Source organism: Hemitrygon akajei, chromosome 5 (assembly GCF_048418815.1).
Source record: "Hemitrygon akajei chromosome 5, sHemAka1.3, whole genome shotgun sequence".
In the NCBI taxonomy this organism is placed as follows: domain Eukaryota; kingdom Metazoa; phylum Chordata; class Chondrichthyes; order Myliobatiformes; family Dasyatidae; genus Hemitrygon; species Hemitrygon akajei.
Window position 1 is genome coordinate 62,391,221 of NC_133128.1, and position 21,787 is coordinate 62,413,007.

General features: G+C 39.9%; 1 long non-coding RNA gene across 1 annotated transcript in view; it reads left to right on the plus strand.

Moving 5' to 3' along the window:
- The first annotated feature begins 8,445 nt into the window (after window positions 1-8,445).
- Window positions 8,446-21,787, plus strand: part of LOC140727314 (uncharacterized) — a 130,909-nt gene continuing 117,567 nt past the window's right edge. The window contains exons 1-2 of the long non-coding RNA XR_012098823.1: window positions 8,446-8,569; window positions 16,751-16,867. This is a non-coding gene — a long non-coding RNA (uncharacterized lncRNA). The remainder of the gene's footprint in view (window positions 8,570-16,750; window positions 16,868-21,787) is intronic.

The window sequence follows — 21,787 nt, forward strand, 5'->3', positions numbered from 1 at the left end:
ATGGAGAAGTTTTTGAGTGTTTCAAGTGACAAACTAAATCTCCTCAAAGTTCTTATGGCCGCTGCCTTGCCTTCTTTATAGCTGCATTGATATGTTGGGACCAGGTTAGATCCTCAGAGATATTGACACCCAAGATTTTGAAAATGATTGCTCTATCCACTTCTGATCCCTCTTTGAGAACTGGTGTGTGTTCCCTCGTCTTACCCTCTCTGAAGTCCACAGTCATCTCTTGGTTTTGCTGACAAGATTGAGTCAAGGTTGTTGCTGTGACAGCACTCAACTGGCTGATATATGTTGCCCTTTCATCTCCTTTTGGATTTTGCCAATAATGGTTGTATAATTGGCAAATTTATAGATGGTATTTGAGCTGTGCCTAGCCACACAGTCACGCGTATAGAGAGAGTAGCGCAATGGTCTAAGCACACATCCTTGAGGTGGACCAGTGTTGATCACCAGCGAGGAGGAGATGTTATTACCAATCCACACAGATTGTGTTCTTCCGGTCAACAAGTTGAGGATCCAATTGCAGAGGGAGTCACAGAGGTCCAGGTTCCATAGCTTTTTGATCGGAATCATAGGAATGATGATGTTGAATGCTGAGCATAGTCAATGAACAGCATTCTGAAATAGGTGCTTGTGTTGTCCAGGTGATCTAAGGCCATGTGGAGAACCATTGAGATTCCCTCTGCTGTAGACCTATTGTGTCCATAGGCAAATTGCTGTGGGGCCAGGTCCTTGCTGAGGTAGGAGATGATTCCAGCAACAAGTAACTAAATCTACCTATAACAAACTCACTCCACTGCAAACAAGAAAGGAAAGCTTGAACAGAGAAGAACAAAGAACTAAACAAAGTTTCTTGCTTTGTGGTTGAGCTTTATACTGAAAACTAGGTCAAACTAGATGAATAAGGGAATTCTTTTGAATGGAACAGCCTACGAGATGAGAAGGCCAGGCTGTGATTTATTTGCATTGCCATGACATCCTGGGCTCATAGGAAAAGAAACCAGAGAGCCAACTATAAGACTGAAAATCCACTGAACATTTACAGACAAATGGGTGATTGTACAAACATATAATCAAGCATAATTGAAGTTAAGCTACAAGAACAATGACTTCTGTCATCCAGCAGAGGGAAAACATTCCGTAAAAATACAAAAAAATACAATTCACCTCTTATTCTACCTCCATTGAGTCTTGAAATGGGTGAGATGTAAGGGCATAGGGTTTCTGCATTACATTTCCCATCTTTTTGACCTGTTTTCTATCATTTCATTTATCTGTTTGTCGAATTAATTCCTTGTATGACAGAGTCATTCAGCATGAAAAGCAGACCTTCAACTCTACTGGTACACGCTAACCAAGGTACCCATCTAAGCTAACTCCATTTGCCTGCAATTAGCCATGTCTCTAAACCTTTCCTGTCTGTGTACCTGTCCAAGTACCTTTTCATATGTTGTTAATGTACCTGTCTCAACCACTTTCACTGGCTAGCCATTCAAGTTGCCCATCAGGTTACAATTAAACGTCTCCTCTTTTTTCTTAAACCTATATCTTCAAGTTCTTGATCTCCCAACACTGAGGGTGAAGGATGATGCACATTAATCCCAGTTATACCTCTCATGATTTTTATACACTTCTGTAAGGTCACCCATCATTTTCCTGCACTCCAATGAAAGCAGTCATCCTTGCTCCATATTCAGTCCCTTAAGTTCTGGCAACATCATTGCAAGTATCCTCTGCACTCTTTCTAGCTTAATGACATCTTTCCAACAGCAGGGTGATCAAAACTGAACATAATATTCCAAAGATAGCTTCAACAGCAACTGGTACCAATACAACGTAACAAGTTAGAAACTCAGTGCCCTGATTGTTAGGGTCAGTGTGCTAGAAGCCTTATTCATCACCTGGTCTACCTGTAATGCCACTTCTAGGGAACCATGTAGTACTTGTACTACTAGATCCCTCTATTTTGCATAACTCCCCAGGCCCTTACTGTTGATTATGAACGCAAGACCCTGAATTTCCAAAATACGTCAGCTCATACTTTTCTGAATTATCTCTATTTGCCATTCCTCTGTCCACTTACCCAGCAGATCGAATTCCCTCTTTAAATTCTGTTAACCATTTTCACTGTCTACAACACCAACTACTTTAGTATCAGCTGGAAAATCACTAACAATGGCTTGTATATTCTCATCCTGGTCATTGATATAGGAATGGGGCCAGTTCCAAATCCTGGTTAAACTCTAGTCATGGGTCTCCAGTCCAAAAACCAACATCCCACCATCACCCTCTGCTTCTTATCAAGCCACGTATCCCTTCATGCCCCGACCAACTTCTGCCTTATACATATGTAAAAAATAGGCCTCCGCAGCTGCCTATAGCCACAAATTCCATAGATTCATCACTCGCTGGTAAAGAAATACCTCCTCATCTCTGTTTTAAAAGGACACCCCTCTATTGTGAGGCTGTGCCCTCTGGTCTTAGACTTTCCCACCACAGTAAACATCCTTTCCACATCCATTCTATCAAAGCCTTTCACCATTCGATAGGTTTCAATTAGGTCACCCATCATTCTTCTGAATTGTAGCGAATACAGGCCCAGAAACATCAAACGTTCTTCATATGACAAGCTGCTCAATCCTGGGATAATTTTTGTGAACCTCCTTTGAACCCTCTCCAGTTTCAGAATGTGCTTCCTAAGATAGCCGTAAACTGCTCACAATACTCCAGTGAGGCCTAATGAGTGGCATTATAAAGTCTTGACATTACATCTTTGTTTTTATATTCTAGTCCTCTTGAAATGAATGCTAACATAGCATTTGCTTTCTTCACCACAGACTCAACCTGCAAATTAACCTTTAGGGAATCCTGCACAGGCACTACCAATTCCCATTATGCTTCAGTTTTTTAAATATTTTCTCTCCATTTAGAAAATAGTCTGCACTCTCACTTCTTCTACCAAAGTTCATGACGATGCACTTTCCAACACAGTATTCCATCTGCCACTTCTTTGCCCATTTTCCTAATCTGTCTATCTTTCTGTAGTCTCTCTACTTCCTCAAAACAATCTTCCCCTCCACTTATCTTTGTATCGTCTACAAACTTTGCAACAAAGCCATCAACTCCATCATCCAAATCATTGATATATAACGTGAAAAGAATCGGTCCCAAAACAGTCCCCTGTAGAATGCTACTTGTAACTGGCAGCCAACTAGAAAAGGCTCCTTTTATTCCTATTCTTTGCCTCCTGCCAATCAGCCACTGCTTTATCCATATTAGGATCTTTCCTATAATACATTGAGCTCATAACTTGTTAAGCAGCCTCATGCATGGCACCTTATCAAGGGCCTTCTGAAAATCTAAGTACACAACATCAACTGATTTGCCTTTGTCTATCCTGCTTGTTATTTCTTCAAATAATTCCAACAGATTTGTCAGGGAAGATTTTCCCTTGAGGAAACCATGCTGACTATGGCCTATTTTATCATGTGCTCCAAATATCCTGAAATCACATCCTTAACAATTGATCGACATCTTCCCAGCCACTGAGAGCAGACAAACTAGACTAGAATTTCCTTTCTTCTGCCTCTCTCCCATCTTGGAGTGATGTTTGCAATTTCCCATTCTCTTGGAACCATTCCAGATTCTAGTGATTCTTGAAAGATCATTATTAATGCTGCCATAATCTCTTCAGTCACGTCTTTCAGAACCCTGGGGTGTACACCATCTGGTCCAAGTGACTTTTCTACCTTCAGTCCTTACAGTTTCCTAAGCGATTTCTCCCTAGTAATGGTAACTTCACACCATTCATGACCCCTGACACCTGGAACCTCCACCATACTCCTAGTGCCTTCTACAATGAAAACTGATGCAAAATACTTACTCAGTTCATCAGCCATTTCCTTGTTCTCCATTCCTATCTCTCCAGCATCATTTTCTGGTGGTCTGATATCTGCTCTTGCCTCTTTTATGTATCTGAAGAATTGTTTGGTATCCTCTTTAATATTATTTGCTAGCTTACTTTTGTATTATACCTTTACCTTCTTAACTTTTTCTAGTTGCCTTCTGTTGGTTTTAAAAGCTTCCCAATCCTCTAACTTCCCTTTATTATATGTCTTCTCATTGGCTTTTATGTTGGCTTTGACTTCTCTTGTTAGCCACGGTTGTGTCATCTTGCCTTCAGAGTACTTCATCCCCTTTGTGACATATATATCCTGTGCCTTCCAAATTGCTTCCTGATATTCCAGTGATTGCTGCTCTACCATCATCCTTACCAGTCAATCCTGACCAAATTCTTTTCCAATCAATCCTGACCAACTCCTCTCTCACATGCCTCTGTAATTCACTTTACTCCACTATAATACTGATACATCTGACTTTAGCTTCTCCTTCTCGAATTTTGGAGTAAATTTGATCATCTTTTGATTATTTGCCCCATAAGATTATTTTACGTTAAGCTTGCTAATCAATTCTAGTTCATTGCACAGCACCCAAACCAGAATTGCTGACCTCCTTGTGGGCTCAACCATGAGCTGCTCTACAAAGCCAACTTGTAGGCATTCTTGAAACTCCCCCTCTTGCGATTCAGCACCAACCTGTTTTCCCAATCTACCTGCATATTGAAATCTCCCATGACTATTGTAACATTGACCTTTTGGCATGCATTTACCAGCTTTCATTGTAATTGGTAGACCATATCCTTCCTACTGTTTGGGGGTCTATATACAACTCCCAACAGGGACTTTTTACCCTTGCAGTTCTTCAGCTCTATCCACAATGATTCAAAACCTTCCGACACTATGTCACTGCTTTCTAATGACTTGATTTCATTTTTTACCAACAGAGCAACACCATCCCCTTTGCCTTCCTGCCTGTCCTTTCGATACAATATGTATTCTTGAACATTAAGCTCCCAGCTATAATCTTCTTTCAGCCATGATTCATAATCATACATACCAATCTGTAACCGTGCTACAAGTTTATCTACCTTACTCAGTATAGTAGGCAGCCGTCGATCCCGGGGGAGCATGGGTTTGTGCCTCTGGTGGACTGTTTCCTCTTCAGGGCGCAAGCCTGGGTGGGAAGAACCGGCTGTTGGCCATACAGCGGGTTCCTACTCTCCATGTCACTGATGGAGTCCAAGGGAAGGGCAAGGGCTGATACAGCTTGGCACCAATGTTGTTGCAGAGGTTGCGAGAGTGAAGTTGTAAACAACATCAAACTGCCTTAGGGACCCCAGCTCCGGATTTCTTCCTTGGGGTTTACTCCCAAAGTCTTTCCCATGGGTGGGTATGGCTGCAAGGCAGCAGAGGTTTAAAATCAGACTTTTCCTTCTCCTTGGCAGGCTCCTGTCCAAGGCAGATGAGCCCCATCTGCCCGAAGCAATTGGTTTTGAGGCACCAGTGTTCCACCTTTGCCCCTTCTCCTGTCAGTAGAAATAATTCTGCTGGGCCTAGTAGCTAAGCCACACATGAAGGCCAAGAGTTGGGCTTGGTTATCAGAGGCACTTAGAGATGCATGAAATTTGGAGTACCTTACTTTGAACCCCACTAGCAACCTCGGCTATGACAACCTTAGGAACCTTACTCAGTATACTGTGCATATTTAAATATAACAGCTTCAGCCCTGCGTTCACCCTTTTCAATTTTGTCTGCCTTTTACGTTGCAACTCATCCTGTTGACTGCTATTTTTAGTCCCTCCTTGCTAGGAGCTTCACTAAACGTAGCCTCTGTTTGTAAACCAACTATTTCATCCTCAGCACTCTCACTCCAGTTCCCATCCCCCTGCCAAATTAGTTTAAACCCTCCTGAACAACTTGAGCCAACCTGCCCACAAGGATATTGGCCCCCATCAGGTTCAGGTTTAGCCCATCCCCTTTTGTACAGGTCGTACCTTCCTCAGAAGAAATCTCCATGATCCAGAAATCTGAACTCCTGTCTCCTGTACCAGTTTCTCATCTGTGCATTCACTTTCCAAACCATCCTATTCTTACCTTTAGAACAGGCCATTTAGAACAGAGATGAGGAAAAACTTTTTCACCCAGAGAGTGGTGGATATGTGAAATGCTCTGCCCCAGAAGGCAGTGGAGGCCAAGTCTCTGGATGCATTCAAGAGAGAGTTAGATAGAGCTCTTATAGATAGCGGGGTCAAGGGATATGGGGAGAGGGCAGGAACGGGGTACTGATTGTGGATGATCAGCCATGATCACAGTGAATGACGGTGCTGGCTAGAAGGGCTGAATGGCCTACTCCTGCACCTACCGTCTATTGTCTATTGTCTATTACCCTCACTGGCATGAGGCACATACCAGAGATTACTACCTTGGAGGTCCTGTTTTTCAGCTTTCTCCCTAGCTCCCTAAAATTTCTCTTTAAGACCTCCTCACCTTGTCTACCTTCTGGCTGCTCACCATCACCCTTAAGAATGCCATAGACTCAATCTAAGACATCCCTGACCCTGACACCTTGGAGGCAACATACCATCCAGGTGTCTCGATCACCTCCATAGAACCTCGTCTCTGTTCCTGTGACTAAGGAATCTCCTATCAACACTGTGGTCCTCTTCACCTCTCTGCTCTTCTGAGTCACAGCCCCAGACTCAGAGCCAGAGACTGATCACTGTGACTCCTCCTTTATAGTCATCCACGTCAATAGTATCTAAAATTGTATAATTATTATTGAGGGGAACGACCACAGGTGTACTCTGTACTATCTTACATAAAATCAACATTCTTGCTTTTATATTCATGTCCCCCAATATATAACATATGCAAAAATTTGTATTATACTGTTACCTCTATTAGCTTTAAACTATTTTTTCTAGCCTCTTTATTCATTGAACATACTTAAATCTCATAAGTGATGTGTGTCTAAGGTTCATGTATCAAATACAGATGTAAATGAGAAATCATTAAGTACAGTTATTGAAAACTCTCTGGGAAGTACACATAAAAGTACAGATTTTCCAAATAGCATTATGTTAATAGTGGCAATAAACTATTTTGGGTTATCACTAACATTAGAATAATGGATAAGTGGAAAAGTCAAACGAGAATGTCTTGCTTATTTGCTGAAAAGAGTACTAAAGAGAATACCAATTTGATACTTTGCAGTGACCCTGGGAGGACAATAGATTTCCATTAGCAGGAGAATCTGGGCAATAATAATTAAACCATCAGATTTAACTTGGGCAGGGAAATACAGTAATGCTGTTAACAATGCTTGTATTAGATTATAGCATGGTTCACTTTTAAAGTATGAGGAAAATTTGGGGTGACAGAAAGTTCTGGTTATAGAATAGGAAAAATAAATGGAAATGGATTAATTTTCACCCCATATCCCTCCAAACCCAACTCTATCTGCCCATCACCCTCACACCACCTAGATCCACGCATCACATTCTAGCCCCTCTTACCTCCTTATAATGGCCATCTCCCCTGCACACTAAGTCCTGATGCAAGGTTTTCACCTGAAACTTCGACAATCTCTTTTATTCCACAGATGCTGCTTGACCCTCTGATAATTCCTCCACAAGTTTGTTTTTTTTTGCACCTGATACAAGCAGCTATAGTCTCTTGTGCCTCTTACTTAGATCTATACTTGAGTGCAGGGAAAATTAGCACACACCACTGGTCTGGTTGTTTTGATTTTGATGACGGCAATCTTTCCAGGAAGCATTGAAGTGTCACATTGGGGTATTGCTGTGATATCAGACTGAAATTTATGCCAGATAGATAGGTATATTATAGACAGGAGATTGTCTATAATTGACGGATAATTAAACAGTTTTTGTTTAGGGCATTAGTGAAGTTCTATGTGGTGAGGGACCACTAGAATCTATGGAACCATTGCTGTTTATCAGCTACATCAATAACCATATAACAACTACAGCACAGAAACAGGCCATCTCGGCCCTTCTAGTACGTGCCAACGCTTACACTCACCTAGTCCCACTGCCCCGCACTCAGCCCATGACCCTCCATTCCTTCCCTATCCATATACCTATCCAATTTTACTTTAAATGACAATACCAAAACTGCCTCTACCACTTCTACTGGAAGCTCATTCCACACAGCTACCACTCTCTGAGTAAAGAAATTCCCCCTCGTGTTACCCTTAAACTTTTGCCCCCTAACTCTCAAATCATGTCCTCTTGTTTGAATCTCCCCTACTCTCAATGGAAAAAGCCTATCCTCGTCAACTCGATCTATCCCCCTCGTTATTTTAAATACCTCTATCGAGTCCCCCCTCAACCTTCTACACTCCAAAGAATAAAGACCTAACTTGTTCAACCTTTCCCTATAATTGGATGAAGCATTAAATTAATGTGGAAGAACATTAACTTTTGAATTAAATTTTGTAGTTTAAGCTTGCCTGGCTAAATATTGCCCAAGATTTGGGTCATGGGTTGAGAGGATAAGATGCAGACTCTGTGAGGTATTGCCAACCTTTGTTCGAGTCTTTCTGGCTAATAGGGGAACTGAATGTGGACATACAGTTCTAATTTTGTTCGTAAAAGTGTTCGTAAACTGGCTGATACCTAACATGTAATTCTTGAAATCACTGAGTAAGTATGTTTAATTGTTAGATATATTGCCCAACATTTACTGTGTAAATTGAAGACGTAACCTGACATTGGCAGAGTCTTGAAATGGCTGTCCTTGATCAAGTATTAAAGGGTTAACTGTAAACCGAGGTCTGTGTCTTTATTTCTGTTTGGTAATGGGTTAAATTCTCTTACAACTAAATAGTGTGGGGTGGGTTGGGTTTAACAGCTTGAAAAAGTATGGATGAAGTAAAAGCGAAGGGGAGTGCAGGTTACTGAAGTTTCCAGAATAAGGAATAAGACAAAAAGTTTAGAAAGGAATAAGGATTTAAATTCAGGCAGCACAAACAAAATTGAAAAGAAGGGTGGTAAATACAGTATTGAAGGTGTTACAGTATATTTTAATGCATTCAGCATATGAAATAAGGTTGATGATCTTGTAGCACAGTTAGAGATTGGTGGGTATGATGTTGTGGGTACCCCAGAATGTAGTTGAAAGAAGATCACAGCTAGATGTTTAACTTCTAAGTATTTGCAGCATATTGAATGGATAGGCAAGTGGGCAGAGGGGGTGGGGTGTCTCTGTTGGAAGTGACATAGGATCAAAAGATTAAGAAGCTTTGTGGGTAGAGGTAAAAAGACATTGATGGGAGCTGTTTACAGGCCTCTGAATTGTAGCCAGCCTGTGGGATACAAATTACAATGGAAGATAAAATGGCATGTAAAAATGGCAATGTTATGATGCTCATGGGGATGTCTAAATGCAGGTAAAACTCAGGCTGGTACTAAATCCCAAGAGAAGGAATTTGCAGAATTCTTGCAAAATGGCTTAATAGAGCAGCATATGGTTGAGTCCATAGGGGAAAAGACAATTTAGGATTTGGTGTTGAGTAATAAACCAGATTTGATTAGGGAGTTCCAGGTAAAGGAACTCTGAGGAGGCAGTGATCACAATATGATGGAATTCACCTTGCAGTTTCAGAGGAAGAAGCTAAAATCAGATGTATTGATATTACAGTTGAGTAAAAGTACTGTAGCTATAGAGGCATGAGAAAGGAGTTGGCCTAAGTTGATTGGAAAGGGACACTAGCAGGGATGATAGTAGAATAGCAATGGCTGGAGTTACTGGGAGTAATTTGAAAGACACAGGAACAATTCATCCTAAGGAAAAATAAACTTTCTAAAGGGAGAATGAGTCAAAGACAGCATAAAAGCAAAAGAGATTACATAAAACATTATAATTATTAGTGGGAAGCTGGAGAATTGGAAAAAAAAAATTAAAAGCCAACAGAAGGCAACTACATTGCAATAAGGAGAGAAAAGATAAAATGTGAAGGTAAACTAGACAATTATATCAAAGATGATACCAACAATTTTTTCAGATATATAAAGAGTAAAGAAGAAGCAAGAGTGGGCAACAGACAACTGGAAAACAATGCTGGAAAGGTAGTACTACTGAACAGAGAAATGGTGGACAGATTGATTAAGTATTTTACAACAATTTCATTGTAGAAGATACTAGCACCATGTCAGAAATTTGAGAATGTTAGGGGCAGAAGTTAGTGTAGTCACTATTACTAAGCAGAAGTTGCTTGAGAAGATGACGGTCTGCAGGTAGCTAAGTCACCTGGAACAGATAGACGACACAACAGCATGATTAAAGAGGTAACTGAAGAGATTGTGAAGGCACTTGTAATGATATTTCAGAAATCACTTCATTCTGGAATGGCTCTGGAGGACTGGAAAATCTCAACTTTCTCACCAATCCTTAAGAAGGAAGGGAGGCAAAATACATGAATTTACAGGCCAGTTAGCCTGATTGAACAACTGGCAAGATGTTAGAGTCCATTATTAAAGATCAGGTTTTGGGGTATTTGGAGGCACATGTTTAAATAGGCCGAACCCTTGCCTGACAAAACTGATAGAATTCCTTGAAGAAGTAGCAGGCAGGATTGACGAAGGAGAGTCAGTGGGTGTTATTTACGTGGATTTTCAGAAGGCTTTTGACAAGGTGCCCCACATGAGGCTTCTAAACAAGGTAAGAACACAGGAAAGATACTAGCATGAACAGAAGATTGCCTGACTGGCAGAAGACAAAAAGTGGAACTAAAGGAGGGCTTTTCTGGTAGGCTGCCAGTAACCATTGGCGTTCTGCAGGGGTTGGTGTTGGGTTTGCGAATTTTCATGTTGTATGTTAGTGATCTGGATGATGGAATTGATGGCTTTGTGACCAGTTTTGTGGATGATACAAAGACAGATGGAAGGGCAGTTAGTATTAAGGAAACAGAATGCGTTGAACAGATTAAGAGAATGTTCAAAGAACTGGTAGTTGAAATACAAATTAGGAAGTGTGTGGTCATGCAGTTTGGTAGAAGGAATAAAGGCATTAACTATTTTCTAAATAGTGAGCAATTTCAGAAATTGGAAGTCCCTGAAGGTTAACTTGTTGGTTGAGTTGGTAGCACGGATGGCAAATGCAATGTCTGCATTATTTCAAGAGCACTAGAATATAAAAGCAAGGATGCAATGCTGATAAGACATTGGTCAGATTGCATTTGAGCAGTTTTGGGCCTTATACCTGAGAAATATGTGCTGGCATTGGAGAAGATCCAGAGGAGGTTTACGAGAATGATCCCAGGAATGAAAGGGTTAATGTATGAGTGGTGTATAATAGCTCCGGGCCTGTACTTACCAGAGTTTAGAAGAATGAGGAAGGATCTCATTGCAACATACTAAATATTGAAAGGCCTAATTAGAACGGATGCGGAGAGGATGTTTGCAGTGGAGAGGATGCTTGTTTGCAATGGTGAGAGAGTCTGGGACCAGAGGGCACTGCCTCAGAATAGAAGGGCATCCTTTCAGAACACAGATGAGTAGGAATTTCTTTAGCCTAAAGGTAGTGAATCTGTGGAGTTCATTGCCACAGACGGATGTGAAGGCCAAGTCATTTGGGTATATTTAATGTGGACGTTGATAGGTTCTTGATTAGTAAGGGTGTCAAATGTTATGAGTGGAAGCCAAGAGAATGAGTTTGAGAGGGAAAATAAATCAGCAAGTGGAGCAGACCTGATGGACTAGATGTCCAAATTCTGCTCCTATGTCTTATTACTATAACAATTCATACATTTAAATATATCATAAAAATATTGATAGATGTTAGAGAAGTTAATTCATCTTGCCTGAAAGTTTATTTTAAACTTTGAAGTATATCACATTTCTAAAGTGTGGAAAGGTATACCTTGTTAGTCTTGGGATATGTATCTGCAATTAAAGCAACCCCGTAATGGCTCACACTTTATGATAAGCCAACAATAGGAACAAATAGATCGTTTTGTCTGCATTGAGTGAAGGATATTGTAATAACATTAAGAATGATCTATCTAAATTTGCATAAAGCTTATCAACTCTTGTTTCCATAGTGTGACTTAATATCCAATATAGAACCATAGAGCCATAGAATTATAGAACATTACAGCACAGAAACAGGCCTTTTGGCTCTTCTTGGCAGTGCCGAACCATTTTTCTGCCTAGTCCCACTGACCTACACCTGGCCCATATCCCTCCATACACTTCTCATCCATGTACCTGTCCAAGTTTTTCTTAAATGTTAAAAGTGAGCCCGCATTCACCACTTCATCTGGCAACTCATTCTACACTCTCACCACTCTCTGCGTGAAGAAGCCCCCCCAATGTTCCCTTTAAACTTTCCCCCTTCATCCTTAACCTATGACCTCTGGTTTTTTTCTCCCCTAGCCTCAGTGGAAAAAACCTGCTTGCATTCACTCTATTATACCCATCATAATTTTATACACCTCTATCAAATCACCCCTCATTCTCCTACACTCCAGGGAATAAAGTCCTAACCTATTCAACCTTTCTCTGTAACTCAGTTTCTCAAGTCCCGGCAACATTCTTGTAAACCTTCTCTGCACTCTTTCAACCTTATTAATATCCTTCCTGTAATTAGGTGACCAAAACTACACACAATACTCCAAATTCAGTCTCACCAATGTCTTATACAACCTTACCATTACATTCCAATTCTTATACTCAATATTTTGATTTATAAAGGCCAATGTACCAAAAGCTCTCTTTATGACCCTATCCACCTGTGACGCCACTTTTAGGGAATTATGTATCTGTACTCCCAGATCCCTCTGCTCTACTGCACTCCTCCGTGTCCTACCATTTACCTTGTACGTTCTACCTTGGTTTGACCTTCCAAAGTGCAATACCTCACACTTGTCCGCATTAAACTCCATCTGCCATTTTCAGCCCATTCCTCCAACTGGTCCAAATCCCTCTGCAAGCTTTGAAAACCTTCCTCACTGTCCACTACACCTCCAATCTTTGTATCATCAGCAAATTTGCTGATCCAATTTGCCACATTATCATCCAGATCATTCATATAGATGACAAATAACAATGGACCCAGCACTGATCCCTGTGGCACACCACTAGTCACAGGTCCCCATTCAGAGTAGCAATCCTCCACTACCACTCTCTGGCTTCTTCCATTGAGCCAATGTCTAATCCAATTTACTACCTCTCCATGTATACCTAGCGACTGAATCTTCCTAACTAACCTTCCATGCGGGACCTTGTCAAAGGCCTTACTGAAGTCCATGTATACAACATCCACTGCCTTCCCTTCATCCACTTTCCTGGTAACTTCCTTGAAAAACTCTAATAGATTAGTTAAACATGACCTACCACGCACAAAGCCATGCTGACTTTTTCTAATAAGTCCCTGTCTATCCAAGTACTTGTAGATCCTATCTCTTAGTTTTCCTTCCAATAATTTACCTACAACTGATGTCAAACTTACCGGCCTATAATTTCCCGGCTTACTTTTTGAGCCTTTTTTTAAACAATGGAACGACATGAGCTATCCTTCAATCCTCCGGCACCTGACCCGTGGATATCGACATTTTAAATATTTCTGCCAGGGCCCCTGCAATTTCAACACTAGTCTCCTTCAATGTCCAAGGGAATGCCCTGTCAGGTCCTGGGGATTTATCTACTCTGATTTGCCTCAAGACAGCAAGCACCTCCTCCTCTTTAATCTGTATAAGTTCCATGACTTCCCTACTTGTTTGCCTTGTTTCTATAGACTCCATTCCAGTTTCCTTAGTAAATACAGATGCAAAAAACCCATTTAATATCTCTCCCATTTCTTTTGGTTCAATACATAGCCGACCATTCTGATCTTCAAGAGGACCAATTTTATCCCTTACTATCCTTTTGCTCTTAACATACCTATAGAAGCTCTTAGGATTATCCTTCACCCTGACTGCCAAAGCAACCTCATGTCTTCTTTTAGCCCTCCTGATTTCTTTCTTAAGTATTTTCTTACTCCTTTTATACTCCTCAAGCATCTTATTTCCTCCCTGTTGCCTATACAGGTTATACATCTCTCTCTTCTTCTTTATCAAAGTTCCAATATCCCTCGAGAACCAAGGTTCCTTATTTTATTCATTTTGCCTTTAACCCTGACAGAAACGTACAAACTCTGCACTCTCAAAATTTCTCCTTTTAAGACCTCCCACTTACCAATCACATCCTTGCCAGAGAACAACCTGTCCTAATCTACACTTTTTAGATCCTTTCTCATTTCTTCAAATTTGGCCTTTTTCCAGTTTAGAACTTCAACCCGAGGACCAGATCTAATTTTATCCATGATCAAGTTGAAACTAATGGCGTTATGATCACTGGAACCAAAGTGTTCCCCTACACACACTTCAGTCACCTGTCCTAACTCATTTCCTAATAGGAGATCTAATACTGCATCCTCCCCAATTGGTACATCTATATATTGATTTAGAAAAGTTTTCTGAACACATTTTACAAGCTCCAACACATCTACACCTTTAACAGTATGGGAGTCCCAATCAATATGTGGAAAATTAAAATCCCCTACAATCACAACTTTCTGTCTCGTGCAGTTGTCTGTTATCTCTCTGCAGATTTGCTCCTCCAATTCTCATTGACTATTGGGTGGTCTATAATACAACCCTATTAATGTGGTCATACCTTTCCTGTTTCTCAGCTTCACCCATATGGCCTCAGTAGACAAGCCCTCTAATCTGTCCTGTCGAAGCACTGCTGCAATATTTTCCCCGACTAGCAAAGCCACCCTCCCACCTTTCATCCCTCTTCCTCTATCTCATCTGAAACATCGGAACCCTGGAACATTGAGCTGCCAGTCCTGCCCCTCCTGTAGCCAAGTTTCAGTAATGGCTATGATGTCATAATTCCATGTGTCAATCCAGGCCCTCAGCTTGTCTGCCTTTCCCACAATACTCCTCGCATTGAAATAGACACACCTCAGAAGATTATTACCACCACACACAACCTTACTATTTGTGACTTTGCATGAACTACTAACATCATTTATTTTTACCTCCATTCCACTATCTACTCTGGCACTCTGGTTCCCATCCCCCTGCAAATCTAGTTTAAACCCTCCCCAATAACACTAGCAAACCTCCCTGCAAGTATATTGGTCCCCGTATATAGACACTTTTAATGTTTTTAGATGGGATGTAATGATAGTCAAAATATTCAGATATATTTTTCATATGGTTTTGTGGAATTGGGACAATTTCTCTTACACAAATGTATATTGACAGGCTGCATCACAGCCTGCAAAGATTCAGTATGCCATTTAAAACTCTGACAAACTTCTATCGACGTATAATGGAGAGTATATTGACTACATCATAGCCAGGTATAGAAACACCAAATCGCTTGAACAGAACTACAAAAAGTAGTGGATATGATCCAGTCCATCACGGTAAAGCCCTCCTCACCATTCAGCACAATACATGGAGTGTTGTTTCAGGAAAGCAGCTCCATCGTTAGGTCATGCTTTCTTCTTGCTGCTGCCATCAGGAAGAAGGTACAGGGATCTCAGAACTCACATCACCAGGTTCAGGAACAGTTATTACCCCTCAACCATCAAGCTCTTGAACCAAAGGGGATGACTTCACTCAACTTCACTTACCCCATCATATGTTGCCACAACCTATGGACTCAATTTCACGGAGACTTTATCTCATGTTCTTAATATTTATTGCTTATTTATTTATGTATGTATGTATGTGTTTATTATTATTTCTTTTGCATTTGCACAGTTTGTTGTCCTTTGCACATTGGTTAAACACCCAAGTTGGTGCAGATTTTCATTGATCCTATTATGGTTATTATTTGATTATGGATTTATTGAGTATGCCCACAAAAAATGAATCTTCGTGTTATATGTGGTGACATATATGTACTTTGATAATAAATTTACTTTGAACTTTGAAAATGTCATTAAGAGTACTCAGCCATTTTACTCCAATAGCTCTGCATGCATAATGAGCAATATTTATAAAATAAACTCATGAGCTCTGTATATGCTTTGTCCTCCCCTAAGGAAATGATGTTTAGACGTGTGTTCAGCTAGATTTCATCCCTACTCCATTGGAGAAGGCTCATCACAGCAAGGGTGTTATGTAACAGAGGCAATCTGATGTTTAGCATTGTATCTGTCTTCAGTATTGGTAATATCTTTATTCAACAGGTAGACATTCTGTGGGATATTGTTCTAATCCCGTTTTTTATAAATTGGAACAATCTTGCATAATTCCCATTTCCTGTGATTCCTTTATATTGCCCTCTCTCTTGGTGAGAATTGTGCTGCTTTCTTTATTAAGATTCTTTCAAACTTTGTTACAAATTGTTATTTGTTATTCTAGAGCAACCTTAGCCAAACCTTGCTGGGTAATTGCTACTTTTACAAGTGTTTTTATTTATTTTTAAAAAATGTAATCTTGTATGAGAAACATGGCTATCATATTCATTTGGAAACACTGCCAATGTGACGGCAATGATATTTACCATTCCTGTTCCCTTATCTTCACAAATAAATGTTGTGTGACTGATAGAGAATGAGTATTAATAAGCAGAAATGACTGAATCAAAACTTTTCTTGGCTAAATCTGCATCCTATTTACTTTTTGCAAGTAACATTAATCCTATCAGAAGCATTGCAAGAGTGGCCCCAGGAGAAAATTTCACCAAGATTCCTAGTAACGGGCAGAAAGCTGATAGACTCTCATTTCAATGAATACTTGACTGGTAGTTTATTTTAAGTTTGCTGGAACAATTCATTTTGCTTTCCTTCCCTAAAGCATTTTTTAATCTTAATTTACCAAGGAACACACTGGCATTTGATTTCTGGATGGTGAACAAAGAGAGGAGCAAATTTTCTTCTCTGAATTCCGTTTGAAGAAGCCTATTATTTACAAACAAGCAAATTGCATGTTCAAACAGGTAAACCACCAACCATTTAATACTCTTGATTTACTAAAATAAATTAAGGTTGCTTTTTCAGGATCCAGAATAACTTGAAGGAGGGAGACTAATACATATAACATACACTATTAATACAGTTTCGATATAGGTGTGACAGTTGTGATTAATACAAGTGTAGATATTATGGCATTGTAGTAATTACATTTGAGGAAGATTTGATAGGTAAGGTAGAAGATTATAGACTCATTGTTTAAATGAGGACAATGTAAAATGGAACATGTGGGGACTGAACTGCCAATTGAGTTATCAGACATGATTCAGATATTAAGAACAAACAGCATGATTTTTATAAAATGTAAATAAATAACTGTCAATCATCTTTTCTAATCTTGAAAGCTGAACATTTTGAAGTGCTGTGTTAAATTAAAGACAAATACAACATCGCTCATATAACTCTGAATGATATTTTCCTGGGTTATATTGAATACAATTTGTTTTTGAATCATGCTCAAACCAAGATACCTTAAATCAGTGACTTGGTTCATTATTTATAAAGCAAGATATAATTACAGAGGACTCAAACCAGCATATAACCTGGATAATCTTTTGCTCAACAGTTCACTTGGCATTTTTCTTTCTTGACTCTTTATATGGAGTCTATCCCTGGTCATTGGTTGTCCTCTGGAGTTTTTCTGTGTGGTAATTTTTAATGTGTGAATAATAACAGAAATATTTGGTGATGAACTTGAATTAAAGTTGGTGATGTTGGGTGATCCTTTCTGTACCTTGTTCTTTAAGTTAGTTACTCAAAATGCAGCTCACTGGATTACTGCCAGGAGAGGGATTACAAACCAATGCCATCATCCTAATTTCTTCCTGGCTGAATCCATTAAATTTATGTTTAACATTCATTATCTAAACTTATGATATGACTAAGGGGGCTGTTAAGACATCTGTAATAAAATCAGAAAATGCTGGAAATACTCAGCAGATCTGATGGCATCTGTGGAATGAAGGGCAAAGTTATGTTTCATTAGAATTCGCACATGGGTCAGGAAGCAAGGATGCATGACTCTACTTCTGCCTAAACTGCAGGATATTTCCAGCATTCTTTGGTTTTATTTCAAATATTTAGCAATGTATTTCCCCTTTTTTGAGCAGTAATACACAGTTGTGCTCATTTTATCTTTTAAAATAATTTTCTATATCAAAAAGATTGAACAGGAAAGGAGAACCACCAGTGCTCTCTCCACAGGTGACTCTACTTCTGCTGTAATGCTTTAGCCTTGGGTGCTTTGTCCCAGTATGCCTGGATGAATTCAGACAAATAAGTGTTTATTGTCATATTTCCCACAACAAAAAAGAAAAAAAAATCATAGATTTGTAATCTAACCAACTTTCTGTAGGTGATTTAAAATTTTGTATTCTTTAATTACACAACTATGGTCCAACTATTGATTGGCAAACAAACAAATTGTCATTGTTCTAGTAATAGAATATACTGTATGTAGTATGATAAGCTTATCTTTATTTGTTACTCGAAAAAAATGTCCATCCATTGAAGTAACACTAGAGAGCTGCTCTATAATTAAGAAAAGCAACGTTGATGCTGGGCATCTGAAATAAAATGGAGAATTCTGGGAATATTGAGATCTGTGGAAGTGGAGATCTGTGATTTGACTTTTCAAGTCAATAACTCTGTCTCTTCCCCAGTTTTGAAGATGTGTGGCTGAAGCCCATGGTAGATATTCTGGTTTGGCTGCTGTGATAGCTCTCTTAAATGGTAGGTTTGAAGTAAAACAGGGCTTTTGGTGCAGGGGAGGAGAGGAGAAAGGGGAGGACTGTAGTGGGGATTGGGGCGAGGAGGGACAGGAGAGATAGAATGATGAAAGAGACAATGGAGCTGGGTGAAAAAGGGTGGTGGAGACATTTTGAATTAGCAAAAGTCTAATGGAGGCAGTGAAATTACAAACAGTAAGAGCAAAATATATGCAGTGCAAGTGTGAAGAAAAAGGGGCTGGTATTGCTGTTTACCTGATATTGGTGTTCAGCTGAGGGTGGTGTATTGTGGTTGGTTGGAAGATAAGGTGCTGCTGCTCTGCTTGGTGTTTGCATTTGGAAGAATGTATACTGCACTCCCAGATCTTAATTCTTGTTGTTTCCTCCTTTGAAGTATGATTTTCAGTCTGTTTCTAGAACCTGTTTCATTGCACCGTTTCAAATGCTGAGTGGCAGCATTTCCTCATAGAAGAATGTTTCCTAGCTGCCTTATCAAATGCAATGAAGCATGAACTGAATTGATTTTTGTTGCAACAACTTGCTTATTCTGCCAAGGAAACACTATGCAGCTTATAAATCATCCGATCTGAATTAAAATTTATTTAACAGTTTATATATATTTTTAATCAAAGACTGAGTATATGAACAATTGGTCCCATTCCTTGTCAGATGATGTATGTTTCAGGGTTGGAGTCATAGCCTGAACAACCGCAATGATTTATTGCAGTTCATAACTCCTTTGTAATTTTCTCTTCTTTTGTTGAAACAGTATTTTTCCTTATTTGACTCAGCATGGAACTCAGTGAACCTGGCTGCATTGAGATCTTTCATAGATGATCCATGATTTTTTAAACAGAGACTTCTTTCTGAAGAACATGAGAATATCATCTGCAGCTTTTCACATTCCAGGAGCAGCTAATTTTGAATATTACCCCAATTTGACAAATAGGCTGAAACAAACCTGATAGTTCATTACTGGACCTTGTTTATATTTCAATTGGATAATAATGAAATTTGTCTTGACATATAAAGCTATCTTGTTAGAATAATGAAGTAAAGATATCCAATAAAGTATGTTAAAACGTATGTCTAGGCAATGTATACAGTTAGAGCATGACATTAGGTTATATGATACATATAGGTCAGTTCCACTTTTATCAAGTTAAAGTAAATGAATTAGTCAGAGGCTTTGGGAATAAGTTTGGCTTTTTGAACTTTGAAAACAAAGACTTTACAAAAGTGACGCTGAGAAATATCATATGTATTTTTATGTGGTGCCATTATTGTATAAAGAGTGCTTGACAGCTGATTATTTTGTGTCAAATGCTACCTATGAGTTGGAAAATAGAAAGGAATCCTTTGAGGTGTGGTTGCATTAAATATGACCTGTAAAAATGAAAGTAGGAATATCAGGGAAATAAATATAAAGGAAGCCAATGGAAGCAGTTTTGTAACAATCATCAGTAAACATTAAGATGGTTGTTTAGAGTTGCTTCTCATGTATAGTATTCATAAGTGTCAAAGCTATGCATTGTAAAGTGTGTTACATTCCCAGTAACCGGGTGACTTACCAGCAAAGATAGAGAGGTCCGCTGAAGCCTGATGATACTATTTTCAAACGGTTTTATTTATAAAGGGGCACAAACGTATGGTTAATACAAAACATTCAGATCATATACATCGTCAAAACTCAATCTAAAGCACAGGTATAGTAATAATCAATCAAAAATAAGCTCTATCGTTGTCTAGGGGATACTGAGTCCAATGGAATATAAGAGTCACTCAAAGTCTGCAGGCTTCCCCGTTTCGGGAACCGCTGGCATTTCACGTGTTGGAGAGAGAGAGAAGGAACACTTGCCCATCGTCTTTGCGAAGCAAATCCCTGTTGTTAGTTAAAACGGTTTTTCCTTTGGTTCCAGCCACAGACTCCCGATCCGGAATCTAACGCACGTGGCTTCCTTCAGAATGGCTTCCCGCTCCGACGGGAAGCACTATCGTGTCTTCTTTGTGTGTCTCCTTGGTGCGCCTGAGGCCCCGCCTCGGCAGCCCACCTTTTATCTGGACTGGCAGGGTTGTAGATGTCAATCAGGGTGGGGGTGAGGCAATCTTTCCCCCATCACCCAACTCACATTGCCCTGAGGGTTTGCACGTAGTCCAGTTCCTTATTCCACAAAGGTGTCTCCCAAGACAATGGCTATGTCCAAGGCTTTTGTCTTGCTGAGCGGCCAGCCCACATTCCAAACCGTAAGGCTCTCTCTCTCTTGCGATTCTCACAAAGGAGGGGGCTGGGGTCATGACAAGTGTTGAAATGTGACTGCAAATTGCTGATCAGTAAATGTTGAGAGTTCAGGACATCAGAGGGTATATACAGGGCAGAACAAATTTTAAGGCTCCTTTGAAGGATCTTTCTGTAAGCAAACAATTAACAGATCAGCAGGTAGACCGGACAGCTTGAGATATTGAGAATGGACTTTCAGGAAGTGGAATTGGGCAATCAACACAACCAGGGTGTTCACTGTAAAAATGTAATGACAGGTATAGAAGACAACCAAGAATGTGGAGGCAAATGCATAAGAGGCTGGAAATACTCAGGGTCCAGGCAATGACTCAGCAGGAATGATAACACTGCAGCTCTTTCTAGCAGGTTTAATGAGAAATATAAAAAGGGGAAAGGAAAATCTTGTGAAATTCTTTTGAAAATCTTTTGAAATTCAACACTAAAACAAAGGCTGGCATTCTGAACAAAACACAACACTTGAAATTAAGTGTGGAGAGTATCCTAACATGCTGCTTCACTGCATGGCATGGAAACTGCATGGTGGTGGAGAGAAACGCTGCACAACAGGTAGCCAAGCCTGCCCAACACATCAACAGCATCATCATTAAGGACGTATATATAGAAAGATGTTGCAAAAGGGTCAATAACATCCTGAAGCGTCCCACACACCCTGCTCATGGACTGTTTGTCCTGTTCCCATCAGGGAGAAGGCTATGTAGCATCCATGTCAGGACCACCAGACTCAAAAACAGTTACTTTCCCCAAGCAGTAAGGCTGATCAACACCTCCACCCATTAACCCACCCACCCACAACCCCAGCCACCCTACTTTATCATTTCCTGTCAGAGTTACCATATATACATATGCTCCTGTGCCTAGCA